Source organism: Mandrillus leucophaeus, unplaced genomic scaffold (assembly GCF_000951045.1).
Source record: "Mandrillus leucophaeus isolate KB7577 unplaced genomic scaffold, Mleu.le_1.0 Scaffold208, whole genome shotgun sequence".
In the NCBI taxonomy this organism is placed as follows: domain Eukaryota; kingdom Metazoa; phylum Chordata; class Mammalia; order Primates; family Cercopithecidae; genus Mandrillus; species Mandrillus leucophaeus.
In genome coordinates, this window is record NW_012102121.1 from 1,070,890 (window position 1) to 1,083,504 (window position 12,615).

The window sequence follows — 12,615 nt, forward strand, 5'->3', positions numbered from 1 at the left end:
AATTCAGCAACAAATAAGAATTACACACCATGACCAAGTGGGATTTATCCCAGGTATGCAAGATTAATATCTGAAAAATCAATGTATAATATACCATATCAAAAGAATAAATGACACAAAACACACGATCATCTCAAAAGACACAGAAAAGTATTTGACAAAACCCATTATCTTTTCATGATAAAAATACTCAGCCAAACCAGGAATAGAAAGGAACTTCCTCAACCTGATAAAGGGCACCTAGGAAAAACCCACTGCTAACATCATTCTTAATAGTCAAAGACTGGGTATTTTCCCCCTAAGAAGACAAGTATGTTGTCTCTCAGCGTATCTACTTAACACTGTACTAGAGGTTCTAACGGGGCATTTAGGAAGAAAAAGAGCTGCTGTGAGAGTTCATGAAAACAATGCATCTGAAGTATTTTTCCCATGGTTGGCAAGTAATAAGTGCTGAACAAGCACTATCTTTTGTAGGGTGATGTAGCTGGTTGTTGATGGAGCCTAGAACCCTGCATCTACAGTGACTCCCGCTGATTACTTTTTCACACTGACCAACTTGTCTATTCATCTTGACTTCTGATTTCCTGTTTAGAGACTAGAATTGTTGGAAGGTCTAAAGCACGCGTGTCCAACCCATGGCCCATGGGCCACATGCGGCCAGGATGGCTTTGAATGCAGCTCAACACAAACTCGTGAACTCTCTTAAAATACTGAGAATTTTTTTTAAGTTCATTGGCTATCATTAGTGTATTTCACATGTGGCCCAAGACAATTCTTCTTCCAATGTGGCCTAGGGAAGCCAAAAGATTGGACACCCCTGGGTCTTAAGTTTAGGTGGTGTGGATTTCTCCAGTAAGACAAATCCTGGCTCTTAGGGCCCACTGACAGCCACCCCAGCATTACATAGGTGACCCTAATGGAGGCACTCAGTGGTCCTACCACAAAGCCATTTAGCGATGCTGAGCAGGAGTACATGGCTACGTCAGAACTCCAGGCAGGAAGAGACTCCGGAGAGCATCCAAGTCAATCCTTCATCTCATTTTATACACGGGCAAACTGAGGCCCAGAGAGAAGACATGTTTTCTCTCGGATTATTCAATAGGTTGGAAAGAGAGCTGGACTTTAGGGTCTGGCATCCTGGATTCCAACACCAGCCTGGAGGGAGAATAAAGTAGGTTATCTACAGGCTTGTGCTTTAGTTTTTCTACCAACACACCAGGCACACAAGACTGAGCCCGCCTACATCCATCATTTTGTTTTAATGACATATTTTCTCACCTAAGACTCAATCAAACATCTAATGCTCCCTCTTCAGCTCCTTTTCCTAATCATTCAGCTGTCTATAGTTTATGATGGCCTCTTGCCCAGGATACTGATGAACAACGTCCACCTGAAGGGAAGAATGTGAGCAGCCATAAAATCCCAGCGTAACTGACACAGGGAAACACACACTCCAAGTTTCCAGTGCTGTGGATTCAACAAGATAGCCGCCTTCTCCTTGTGGCCTGGGGTACTTGTTTTGGGCTATACTGTCCCTAAGTTGTGGTCACAGCCTCACGCCTCTCCTTCTTCTTTCTCTTGACTCTGCCCCAAGGCAGATGAAAAATGTGCATTTGGACGAATTTTACTATGTGGCCTAAGGGTGCTGACTGCATGCATGCCTTTTGTGCCCAACAGGATGAGTTAGCACTGATCAAAAGACATTCAGAGTACTGATATTACCATATAACTAATCTCATTCACTCCTCTTACCAACTCCTTGAGGTAAGAAATTATCTCCCTCATTTTAAGTAGTAAGAAAATCTTGCCCTATAGGTCTCTAGGAACAATATACTACTAGCAGCTCTGATCTAATTCAGTGGGCCCAGAGTGCCATATTAAGTCACAACTGACTGCTGCAGAATGCAGTCAAAGGAGAAGACGTATGACATAGCTATAAGGTGAAGGGGGTGCCTGTCACAAGTTGAATATGCCCCATCTGCTGGATCTGTAAACTTCTTTTTTTGAGGGGGCAGCTGGGGCGGGGGCTGGGGGGGGCGGTGGGGGAGACAGAGTCTCACTATGTCACCAGGCTAGAGTGCAGTGGCCTGATCTCGGCTCACTGCAACCTCCACCTCCCGGCTTCAAGCCATTCTTCCACCTCAATCCCGAGTAGCTGGGATTACAGGTGTGTGCCACCACACCTGGCTAATTTTTGTATTTTTAGTAGAGACGAGGTTTCACCATATTGGCCAGGCTGGTCTCGAACTCCTTGCCTCAGGTGATCCACCTGCCTTGGCCTCCCAAAATGTTGGGAGGACAGGTGTGAGCCACTGTGCCCGGTCAGGATCTGTAAACTTTTAGTCACTGAAATCACTAACTCTAAAATCATTCCATCATTTATGCAATTCAGTGGGCTTCTGAATCTACAAGAGTCTACAAAAGAGGCAAGTACATGGGAGATGACCACAAGGACAGAACTGGCAATTCATATTTGCAGACTTTGGGCTATTGTAACAACTTATTTTTATCCAACATAATTTAAAAGCCTTTCTTCATTAGGGCCCTGTTTCTTGATCCCATACACCAGGGCTATCACATAGAAGTTCATCCACATGAGTTAAATGATCAGGCGCCCAGGCTAGCCCAACAGAATATAACAGTTTCTATGGACGGCTACATGCAGTGTTTCCAAAAACCGATCCACAAACTTTTTGATCAACACCATTATTTTTAAGTCAGGTTTTTAAAGCCAGAGCCTGCCTGCCCCATGCTATAGGTTTAGTGCCACATATCAAGGAAGAAGGAAAGAATGTTCTTACTTTCAGGTGGGGTGTTGAAAGAGCCACAGTAAGGCTCCTTTTGTGGACACAGAGTGAATTCAACAGGAACTGCCATGAGGCAATCACTTACAGGAAAACTCTAATGTCCAGAAAGGCCACATGGTATCCAGCATAGGGAACTAGACACACACACACACACACACACACACACACACACACACACACAGGCTGGAAGTGTCAGTGTGAGGCTCCAGCTAGATCCAACTCGCCCTTAGAATTCACATACTTCAAAAGCCAGGAATTTCCAATTTAGAACCTGTGAATGATTCCAAACCTCTTGGAAAGCAATGCGGCAATGTGAATCGGTATTGTTAAGATGACCATATCCTCTGGCCTAGAAATTCTTCTCCAGGAATTTATCCCAGGAAAGTAATTCAACTGAAGCAAAGAGCTACGCACTACAAAAATGTTCATCTCTAGATTATCTACAATAGTGAAACCTGGAATAGTGTATACTAATGGAATATCTATAAGGATACTAGACAGCAACAAAAGATAATTAGGATAATTAAGAACATAACATTTTATAAGATAATGTTGGATAAAAATGGCTGCATGCAAACAGTTTCACTCTACAACTGCATTGGAATATATGCACTGGAATATGTACGCATTTGAAAAGTAATAGTAAGTTCTGTTACAGGAATGGGAGCATGTTCTGTTACAATGGTAAGTAGAATTTTTTTTTAACATTTAACATGGTAACATTGTATTTTCAACTAAAAAAAAAAAGGTCCTATAAAGCAAAAGCCAAAATCTTCACAAATAAGTATTATACTACCAATAATAAATAACATATATTCACAACTTATTCTGTGTTAGGCACTGTTTTAAGCCCTTTCGTGGCTACTACCTATGAGGTGGATACTGTTATTGCCATTTTACAAGTGAGAACACCGAGGCACAGAGAGGATAACAACTTTCTTAAATACCATAGCATGATAGAAAGAAACATTCCTTGTGCCATTTCTATGGGTCATCCACCTGCTAAAATTTTTATGTCTGCTTAGACAGACATGAAATCCTTAGCAGAAGCCTCATGGGTAGTGAGCTTCAAAAGGAATTTCAGAGGCCTTTCATGTTGCAGATATAACCAGGTTTTCCCCTCACTCGCCAAACTGGAATCTAGGAGGTAGAGAAAGACAGAAGCTAAAGACCAGCAGGCCCAGCCCACTCAAATTTCAGAAAGATAACAGAGACCAAAGGAGTTAGGATTTGCCTAAAATTATGTAATGAATTAGAAAAAGAATGAAGACCAGAGCTCGGAATCCTCACTCCAGCGGCCTTCAAGGCTTGCTCCTACCCTCTGCAGACCACAAAATTCCTCTCTGCAGCTCTCTTCCCTTTCAACTGCCTCCCTTTGATCCCTCAGTCCAGCTACCCTCAGACTTCCTCTGTCCAGAACAGTCGCAACTGCACCTTCTCTTTCTTTCATCATCTTCAGCTCACTCTGCCTCCACTTCCTTTCCTCTCCTGCCCTGCTGGGTAACAGTATGCAACTTTTGGAATTTCAGCTATAGTGTTCTTCCCATATGACAGCAATGAGAGGAAACTGCAGGTTTCTTTTAGCAGTAGACCCCTGCCCTTCCAATAAGGGAGACTGTTCAAACATACTGAGAGACAGAGATGCTAAAATCAGTGTATGGAAGAGTTCTTCATTCTGACTCTGGCCCTGGCCCAGACCACCCATTTGGCTCCCTGTACCTCCTCAGTACCCTCAAAGCACCCAGGCTTGCTCCCTCTGACCACACCATATTGCCAGAGTCTGTCTACTACTACTAAGGGACTGCCCAAGAGTGGGGGCCTCTCTTGTTCATGTCTATCTCTCACACTTCATATAGTGTAGTTACCAATAAAAGTTTGCTGAATGAGGAAATGAGTCCCTATTCATTCTCTTCCTGGGGGGTCTCTCCTGACTTTAGTGTGAAGACTCAATTCTAGCTATTCTTGGGCAGGCAGAGACTCTGCCCAGAGTACTCCTCTAAATGTCAGGCGCTACCCAACACCTCAATGCCACGTCCCCACACTCCCATAACACAAATACCAGCTTTCCTAAGACACAGCCTTAACTCCACATCCTTTCCCTTTTTTTTTTTTTTTTTTTTTGTTGTTGTAGTTGATTTTTTTCAAACTGGCAGTGTCCTGCAACACCAATGACAGCTCTGCGGTTTCAGGATGTCAAAGGCAAAGGCCATTATGCAAAACAGGAAGAAACTTTGAAAGAAAAAAACCTAAGGCATTTTTAGAATATACCCTGTCATGGGGCCAAGCAATGATTGAATCTCCTGCCAGAGACCCTCCCCATGACCTCTAGGACCCCGTGGTGGGGCAGGAAGGAGCCTGACCTCATACCATATCCGTCACACTGCTGACATAATCCTGCCCCTTCCCTCAGTGCAACCTCGCCCTTCTACTCCAGGCTCTGTGCCAAATGACCCCGGCAGGCAAAACTGCTCCTCAGAGAGAATTTAGCTCCAGTGAGGACATTCTAAAGGGAGTAACTTCAAAGTATACTCCTTGGGAATAGCCTGGCACATTGGCCTGGGGCTTTATTGATCTAACCCACCTGAACCAGCCCCAACTGACACTCAGGCTCTGCCTCTCCCTAAAAGAGCTTCTCCCTAAGAGAATTCCTAGAAACCTAAAGTTTCTCACTATGGTCCCTCCCTAGATCTCAGGACCACCTGGAGGTGGGAGAGCTGTGTGCTGTATGTTTCAGAATCTGATTTGCAAGCTTGCTCCCACCTTCCTGTGCGTCACATCTCAATGATGTCAATAGCACTGGTTTAGCTAGCTGTTGTTCACCCACCACCACAGCCCCAGAGCCATAGTCGTCCACAGAAGTCCAGCACAGGGACTTGGCTGCTAAGGAAACAAATGGAGAAGTTACTGAGAAAGTATCACCCCCACCGATTCTGTTCACAGCAGATTTCTGCTAAGCCAGATCCTAAGAGCCTATCCTGCAGCCTGGCCCTTTGCCCCTGCCCCCAGGCACTTCCTGGACCTAGTTTCTTTTTTAATCAGAATTCTAGACACATCATTCAGCAATAAGCGATACTCATCTGCCAGCACTAAGCAAATCTGGAATTTCCAGTGAGTCTATCCTTTTGTAAGACTGGCTTGAAAAAAAACTTCAACACTTTTTTTCCTTTTTTAGAAAGCTCTCCTACAGAAACAATCCAAAAAGTACATAAAGCTTTCTGCACAAGCATCATCACTACATCACTAAGAAAAAGCAAAAACTATATATGTGTGTGTTCAGCAACAGTTGAATGATTTTTAAGTTATACCATATTCAGGTAACAGAATATGATACTGCCTTTGTGATTTTTAAAGGTATAGGTCAAGTCTGTGACAGAATCTTAAGTGAAAAATGCTGAACACCAGGTTATCTACATGAATCTATTTCAATCTATCTGTCCATCTATAAAGAAAACAGCTATAATACTGGATGTGGTGACTGACACCTATAATCCCAGTGCTTTGGGAGGCCAAGGCAGGTGAATCACTTGAGTTCAGGAGTTTGAGACCAGCCTAGGCAACATGGCAAAACCCCAGCTCTACAAAAAAATACAAAAATTAGTCAGGCATGGTGGTATGCACCTGTGGTCCCAGCAACTAGGGAGACTGAAGTGGGAGAATCGCTTAGCCCGAGAGGTCGAGGCTGCAGTGAGCTATGATCACTGCACTCCAGCCTGGGTGACAGAGCAAAAACCCTGTCTCAAAAAAAAAAAAAAAAAAAAGATATTAGCTATATTCTTAAACATGAAAAAGACTAGTAGAAAATATGCCAGTATGTTTCTTTTGGGTGATAGGAATTTGGGTGTGCTTTTATGTCTCTTTCAACTTTTCAAATTATTTTCAATGAGCCTGCATTACTTTTTACTTTTAAAATGAAGGAAGAGATTATCCCCCCTCAAAAGGCAAAGACCCATGCCCCTATCCCCAACATCCCTGCGAGGCAAGTTGTTCTCTCTCTCTCTCTCTCTCCCCCTGGGCTTTGTGAGGGGCTCTGGAGAAGCAGCAGGTGGGGGCAGTGGATAGAGAAGCAGCTACATAATACACCCAGACCAGACTTTAAAATCACTGCCAAAGAATTCAGCAACAGCCAATTATATAGCCCCTAGCCTTCATTTGTGTAGGGAAGGGGCGGGCTGAGGTCGAGCTACAACGTGGAACCTGAAACACTGAGTGTGTGACTCACCCCTCCGTCTTCTAAGGACAAATCCCTTTAGGCCACATTCACCCAGAACCAGCTCCCCACTGAACCCTGTCCCCTATCCCCAAGCCCCACTGTCCAACCTGGAGGTCTCTGACTTACAGAACAATGTCCTGAGATCACTCCTCGAGCTAGTGACCGCCTCACCTCACCCTGCAATGGCCCAGATCAACACAGAGGCCCCTACAACTCAGGTCTCAGGTCTCTACAGTCTCAGTCACAGTCTGGCTCCCAGGAACCCTCACCAAGTTTAGGGACAGGAGTGGACCCTGTGAGTCCAATCCCATGGCTTGTTAATTCCCCTAGGAGCCAGGCTCTGGCTGGTTGGCCTTACAGTGACCTCACTGCCCAGGGACCATACCAGTCTATACCAAAGCCAATTGTAAAATTGTCACCGTGCCAGGCCCTCAAAGGATTTAAGCTTCAAGGGCAGACCATTTGTCCTAAGACAACTGGATTGCTGCTCCACTGGATAAGAAAAACTGGAATTTCCAGGTAGATGTGGGTTCAAGCAGAATTCCAGTCTCTGCTTCTTCACAGTAAGAGCAGAGAACAAAGGGTAAGAAACAAGGTACAGGAGGCACTGGGTAAACAGATAGGGGGGAAATCAGCAGGTATAACTGTTGAATAACCTCTTTCACAAACACACACACATAGCCCAGCTGAGTGCAAAGGGGATGAGCCTGCCGGCCTTGTTCCCTAAGTCTGGATGGTCCCTAGGGTGGAATCTGTGGAAGGCTCAGACTGCCTTGCCATTAACTGCCCCATCATTCCCAACCCATAAATTAACTTAGTCCCAGCCTCGAAATCCCTACCCTGCTGCTACCCAAAGACCATAATACCCAGTGATATCTCATTATAATCATTATAAAGCAGCAAGTTAAAGATTACCCAGCAGAGCTAATGCATAGCTTCAGAAATTAGAGGAAAATTTTCACAAAACCAAATAAAACCAGGGCTGGAGAATTTTGATATGAACTTGGAGTTTCTGAAAGAAGAAAGGAAGAAATGAAGGAGGGAGGGGAGTGATAGGGAAAGGGATAAACACACACTTTGGTTCCCTTAGATGACGTCAGCACTGTTTAATTATGCCTCCCCTGCCTAAATTAAGAGTTCCTGAAGAGGAGGCATTTTGTTTTCTTCTTTGTAGCTCTAGTGCCCAGCATAATACAGGAACATTGCTGGAACTGAAGGAATGAAGTTATCAGACCCGCCTTAGCCATCATGAACATCCATACAAAACCACCATACAAGACCTTCCGAGGGACCCAGAGACACACCTTGCAGGGATCTTCCTCTGAAACTCTAGGGCATATCAGGTCACCTCTGAACCTGTGCACTAGCCAACTACTGAATAGTAACCTCCAGGAAGAGCACTAGAGAATCCCACCATGGGATGCTACAGTTCTAAGAAGCTGCAGTTTGAGACCAATCCCACATTTGGCTCTTGTTCCCCATTCCCCGAGGAGTTTCCACTTGGGCCATCAGAGGCTCCACTGCAGGTGGAGGAGGCTCCTTGTGTTTGCTCGAAGTCTGGAATGAATTACAGCAGCCAGGGATCACTTTTATTGCCATAGGCTGTGTCTAAGAAAGCGACCAAGTTTCACCATGAAAGCAAACCAGATAGTCATGGAGGGTATTTCTCAATCTCAGACTGTTAGACAAGGAATGTCTGTGTGTATGTCAGTACGTTATTTTCCACAAAAAAAACAACAGGACAAAACTGGCTTACAAGACTAGTTATCCGAGCCTAAAGCTTCAATCCCCAGGAAGAAGCTCCACCCTAAGCCAGAAGGTGATGAGGTTCCAAGGCTCATCCCCAAAGGGGCGAGAAAGAGTCCTTTCCCAAGCCTCAAAGTACACTCTGTCCTGGGCAGCCTGCTTGTGTCCACATGTGTGCGCATGAGGAAGGTGGAAATGTGCTGGTAGAGAAACACCTTAGAGCCCAGCAAAGACCAGCTAGGGCACAAACCCTGGCAGAGGCTCAGCGACAGCCCCCATAAAAGCCAGGGAAACTGGCTGATGGGCAAGTGCTCCTCAGGTGCCCTGGCTACCTGTAGCTGCTGTTTGCTGGTCCAAGTGCCCATCTCTAGATCAGAGTCTTCCCTTTTGAACAAATGAAGAGGATCTCCTCAAAGCATAGGTGGGCAAGAGCGGCCTCTGAGGCTTAAGCAGTCTAACACTCACTCCCCTGCCCCCTGAGGGGACTGCACCATCCATCCCAGGCCCCAGCTGAGCCTCCAGGCCAGCCATGCCTCTCTCACTAGTTCAGCCTCAGGTACTGCCCACCTCCCGCATCACCCAACTCATCTCCGGACTGGCCATGCCACAGCTGGTCAAGTCCCATTGAGCTGCTGCCCAATCTGAGTAGAGATAACCATGACGGGGGAAGAAACCCAAGGCCACTGTTCCTCCCATCTCAGCAGGCAAACACCCAGGTGGCCAGAAAAGAGGGCCTTGCTGCAGGGTTATAAGTAGATGCTGCATGGCCCCCCTGAGGACCTGAGACAGTGTTAGGAAAGAAGGATAGCATAGCACCTGCAGGCCTAAACTGCCTGGGAGAATTCCCTGGAGAAAGCTGCAGAATCCTCAGGAAAGGCCCACCTTCCCACTGCATCACTCCCTCCTACAAGCCTCACATTAGCCCACAGCAGGGTGCCCGGTGTGAGGGCACGGGATACTATGGCTCCAAACCTGCAGCCTGCCCCAGGTCACACTAACCCAAGTCCATCTGAAGACTATTCCAAGGCCTTGACAGCTCCAACGGCAACCCATCAGCCATCCAATCCAGTGCCTTATGTCCTCCAGGGTAGGGCCTGCCCATAACCCACACCTGTCAGCCGAAAGGAATCTCAGCATCTGGCCCAGACCCCTGGACACCAGAAAGTAAAGCCAAGTCGGGGAAAGGAACTGCAAGTAGTGAAAAGGCCACAACTCTAAACCCCACGGATGCTTTCTCCCACCAACCTCAAAACCACCCGCAAGGGCTTTGGCTAACACCTGCCCATGAACAGATGGGCTCAACTCCCCCCACCAACACACTCCCAAGGAGACTTTCAGCTTTCTCAAGGCCTCATAGCCAGGAACCTCCACTCTGAGAACTGTACCTAACCATCCAAACCTACAGGCCCTATTAAAATGAAGAGAAGACCTCTCGACCCCCATTTCTGGGGCTGCCTCAGCAGCAGCCTAAACGTCATGGTCCCTTGCATGTCACATGAAAGCAGCCAAACTAGAGAAGGCACTCTCTCCTCGTCCTCCAAAATGTTCTCTCTCAGGAGGTCCTTTCAACTAGGCAAATATAGTCCATTTAGAAACACCAGTAACTGGTGACAAGCCGATCACTAGCAACACCATTACAAAACAAAACTAAGCAGAGCTATGGTCACCACCTTGTCTCTTACGCTTCTGAGAGGAAGATGTGATACTCAAATACCAATCTAATCAACTTTGCAGTACTTTTCTTTAATTTGTTTATTATTTTTTCTTTCTGTGCAATATCCAGGCAACAACCAAAAACAAAAGCAAAAAACCTGGCCTTTTTCTGGCCTGGAGACTCAGTCTCTCTCCCACTTCACTCTGCCCTTCAGAGCCATTTCCGTGGAAGTCTGAAAAAATGGAACTTTATAAAGGTCCTAAGCAAGTATTATTACTATATTATTATTATGCGGTGTATTGAGTGCCCGTACTTTTTTTTTTTTTGAGACAGAGTCTTGCTTTGTCACCCAGGCTGCAGTGTACTGGCACCATCTTGACTCACTGCAACCTCTGCCGCCCAGGTTCAAGCAATTCTCCTGCCTCGGCCTCCCGAGTAGCTGGGACTACAGGCGTGCGCCACTAACCCCAGCTAACTTTTTTGTCTTTTTGTAGAGATGGTGTTTCACCATATTGGCCAGGCTGGTCTTGAACTCCTAACCTCGTGATCCACTCCCCTCAGCCTCCCAAAGTGCTACGATTACAGGCGTCAGCCACCGTGCCCGGCCTGAGTGCCTGCATTTAATGTACACAATCTCATTTAGTCTTAAAAATAACCCTGTAAGGTAATCATTGACAATCACATTTTACACATGAGGAAGAGATTTTGAGAAACTCGATAGCATGCCTCAAGTCAGACACTTAGCAGCAAGGCAGAGTCCATTTCATTTTATGGGACTAGTCTGCTTCCCAGAATCATCATCAAATGCAAAGGAATTTAATTATCTGCTTAAAAAAATAGGCCCCCATCATTACCACAGTTCATGTCTGACCGATTCCAAGATGTCCTTCCCAAACTTGACATGAACTCATTGACACAATTATTGGCAAAATTGAGCAAGAGTATGTAGTAGCCAGGGCTCTGTGGGAAAGTGACAGAAAACTCCTGTCGACAAGATGTCATCCTGCCTGCCAGGGCCCCTCACTCACAACAATTCTCTAAAACCTGGCATTAGAAATGAGAGAGGACCTGTGTGGTAACCCTGGAAGCAACCGGTGGTTGCCTTGGGCCTGTGGGCCTGTAGGTTACAGGTCAAAGAGAAGTCCCGACTAGGCGCAGCCTCCTGCTATGAGGAATGCAAACCCACCTACTCAAGCTATCTGCCTAAGCTGAAACAGAGGCTAGAGGTCAGAGTTCAGATCATCTGGGCAAAATAATTGAGACTCAGCCTGCTGCCGGAAGTACCAGAAATGGGCAACGTGGTGTTGACTGGTTATATTTTAGCCCTCTAGCCCCTGGAGCACACAAGCTCTCTGCCCTTGGGAGAGATTCCTGCTCACCTAGGTTTTGGGTACCTATACCGGGAGGAGGCTAGAGGGAAGGGCTCTCGGTGACGATCCACACAGAGGAAGAAATGAACACACAGTGACAATTCACTGAGGGTTTACCCTCATTAATTAAGCCCTTATTTACATTGTTCACATAATCTTCCAAAACAACCCCTTGAAAGGGTGACCATTTATTATCCCAGAAGAGAAACCTGAGGTTCACAGAGAAGTCACTTGGCACAAACGATCAGGAGAAAACCCCACTCTCAGGAGAGTGGCTCTATGGCAAGACACGTGAACCGAGAGGTCAGTCTCCTTCCCCACCGGGAGCCTCACGTCAGTCCCCAAGAGGGAGTGGATTACTCGAGGTCCCTACCAGAGTTTTTAGTGCAAGGCTGCCCCAAGCCCTAAGCAGATCCAAACTCCGAAACTTCCTGAGTCTCGGGCCAGAGCAGGGAAGTCTCCAAGGCCTTCTCTGGTTCTGGGGCTAGAGGGGCCTCGGGACTTCCCTGGGCGGTCCCGGCCCCAAGCCGCCTACATGACCCCCCAGGGACCCACTTCCCAACCCTTCTCACCCATCCAGTCCCGAGCCTCTGGGATTTAAAACTGTAATCCAGAACAGGGAGGCTGGCTCCCGTAGAAGAGCCAAAGAGCCAGCCTGAGGGAATGTCTGGGGGATCCTGTCGGGGAAATCCGGGGGAGTCTCAATCCTCGGACTGGCGCCGACCCGAGTCCTTACCGAGCAGCGGGGACTCCTCAGGGCAGGCGGGCAGCGGCAGCGAGGTGGTCTGGGGCACTGCGACCGAGGTCAAGTTGCTCGCGGGGCCGGGG

The 12,615-nt window shown here is 46.7% G+C and overlaps 1 protein-coding gene across 1 annotated transcript in view; it reads right to left on the bottom strand.

The window, feature by feature from the left end:
* B4GALT1 (UDP-Gal:betaGlcNAc beta 1,4- galactosyltransferase, polypeptide 1) overlaps positions 1-12,609 on the bottom strand; it is a 56,426-nt gene extending 43,817 nt beyond the window's left edge. The window contains exon 1 of the mRNA XM_011980005.1: positions 12,524-12,609. The gene's annotated coding sequence lies outside the window, so the exon portion shown is untranslated. The remainder of the gene's footprint in view (positions 1-12,523) is intronic.
* Positions 12,610-12,615: the final 6 nt, after the last annotated feature.